Source organism: Cherax quadricarinatus, chromosome 6 (assembly GCF_038502225.1).
Source record: "Cherax quadricarinatus isolate ZL_2023a chromosome 6, ASM3850222v1, whole genome shotgun sequence".
In the NCBI taxonomy this organism is placed as follows: Eukaryota; Metazoa; Arthropoda; class Malacostraca; order Decapoda; family Parastacidae; genus Cherax; species Cherax quadricarinatus.
The window spans coordinates 28,391,009-28,393,508 of NC_091297.1; positions in this window are offsets into that span (position 1 = coordinate 28,391,009).

Below are 2,500 nucleotides of genomic sequence, written 5' to 3' on the forward strand. Positions count from 1 at the left end.
CCTCGCCTTAAAACTATGTATGGTTCCTGCCTCCACCACATCACTTTCTAGGCTATTCCATGGCCTGACTACTCTATGACTGAAGAAATACTTCCTAACATCCCTTTGATTCATCTGAGTCTTCAACTTCCAATTGTGACCTTGTGTCTGTGTCCCATCTCTGGAACATCCCGTCTTTGTCCACCTCGTCTATTCCGCGCAGTATTTTATATGTCGTTATCATGTCTCCCCTGACCCTCCTGTCCTCCAGTGTCGTCAGGCCGATTTCCCTCAACCTTTCTTCATAGGACAATCCCCGTAGCTCTGGGACTAGTCTTGTTGCAAACCTTTGCACTTTCTCTAATTTCTGCATACTCCAGTATGGGCCTGACGTAGTTGGTGTACAGAGTCTTAAACGAATCCTTACTGAGGTATCGGAACGCTATCCGTAGGTTTGCCAGGCGCCCGTATGCTGCAGCAGTTATCTGATTGATGTGCGCCTCAGGAGATATGCTCCGTGTTATACTCACCCCCAGATCTTTTTCCTTGAGTGAGGTTTGCAGTCTTTGGTCATCTAAACTATATTGTGTCTGCGGTCTTCTTTGCCCTTCCCCAATCTTCATGACTTTGCATTTGGCAGGGTTAAATTCAAGGAGCCAGTTGCTGGACCAGGCTTGTAGCCTGTCCAGGTCTCTTTGTAGTCCTGCCTGATCCTCGTCCGATTCGATTCTTCTTATTAACTTCACATCATCTGCAAACAAGGACACTTCTGAGTCTATCCCTTCCGTTATGTCGTTCACGTATACCAAGAACAGCACAGGTCCTAGGACTGACCCCTGTGGAACCCCGCTTGTCACAGGCGCCCACTCTGACACCTCGTCGCGTACCATGACTCGTTGTTGCCTCCCTGTCAGATATTCTCTGATCCATTGCAGTGCCTTTCCTGTTATGTGTGCCTTGGTCCTCTAGCTTTGGCAGTAACCTCTTGTGAGGAACTGTGTCGAAGGCCTTCTTGCAGTCCAAAAATACGCAGTCGATCCACCCCTCTCTCTCTTGTCTTACTTCTGTCACCTTGTCATAAAACTCTAGTAGGTTTGTGACACAGGATTTTCCTTCCCTGAAACCGTGCTGGTTGTCAATTATACACTTGTTTCTTTCCAGGTGCCCCACCACTCTCCTCCTGATGATCTTCTCCATGACCTTGCATACTATACACGTTAGTGATACAGGTCTGTAGTTTAGTGCCTCATGTCTGTCTCCCTTTTTAAAAATTGGGACTACATTTGCCATTTTCCATACCTCAGGGAGTTGTCCAGTTTCAAATGATGTGTTGAAGATCTTTGTTAATGGCTCACACAATATCTCTGCTCTCTCTTTAAGGACCCATGGAGAGATGTTGTCTGGTCCCACCGCCTTTGAGGTGTCAAGTTCGCATAGCAGCTTCTTCACCTCCTCCTTGGTTATATGTACCTCATCCAGCACTTGCTGGTGTGCCCCCCTGTTCTGATTTCTTGGAGTCCTACTGGTTTCCACTGTAAATACCTCTTTAAATCTTGTGTTGAGCTCCTGACATACCTCTCGGTCGTTTCTTGTGAATTCCCCATCACCCTTCCTCAGTCTGATTACCTGGTCCTTGACTGTTGTTTTCCTCCTGATGTGGCTGTACAACAGCTTCGGGTCAGTCTTTACTTTTGATGGTATGTCATTTTCATATTGTCTCTGAGCCTCCCTTCTTATCTGTGCATATTCGTTTCTGGCTCTTCGGCTGATTTCTTTATTTTCCTGAGTTCTCTGTCTTCTGTACCTTTTCCATTCTCTAGTACACCTAGTTTTTTCCTCCCTACACCTTTGGGTGAACCATGGACTCGTTCTGTTCTTCCCATTATTTCTGTTTCCCTTGGGAACAAACCTCTCCTCTGCCTCCTTGCATTTTGTTGCTACATAGTCCATCATTTCTTGTACTGGTTTTCCTGTCAGTTCCCTCTCCCACTGAATGTCTTGAAGGAAGTTCCTCATGCCTGAGTAGTTCCCCCTTTTGTAGTTTGGTTTTTCCCACCCTATTCCTGCTACTCTCTCCACTTGGAGCTCAACTATGTAGTCGAAGCACAGAACCACATGATCACTAGCTCCCAGGGGCCTTTCATGCATGATACCCTCGATGTCCGAACTACTCATGGTGAATACAAGGTCCAACCTTGCTGGTTCATCCTCTCCTCTCTCTCTGGTAGTGTCTCTAACATGTTGATGCATGAGGTTCTCCAGTACCACATCCATCATCTTGGCTCTCCATGTTTCGGGACCCCCATGGGGCTCCAGGTTTTCCCAGTCAATCTCCTTGTGATTGAAATCACCCATAACTAGTAACTTTGCTCCCCCCATGTGTGCTCTCCTGGCCACCCCGGCTAGTGTGTCGATCATTGCTCTGTTGCTCTCATCGTATTCTTCTCTTGGCCTTCTGCAGTTCTGTGGTGGGTTGTACATTACTGCAATTATCACCTTATGTCCCTCAGACTGGATTGTT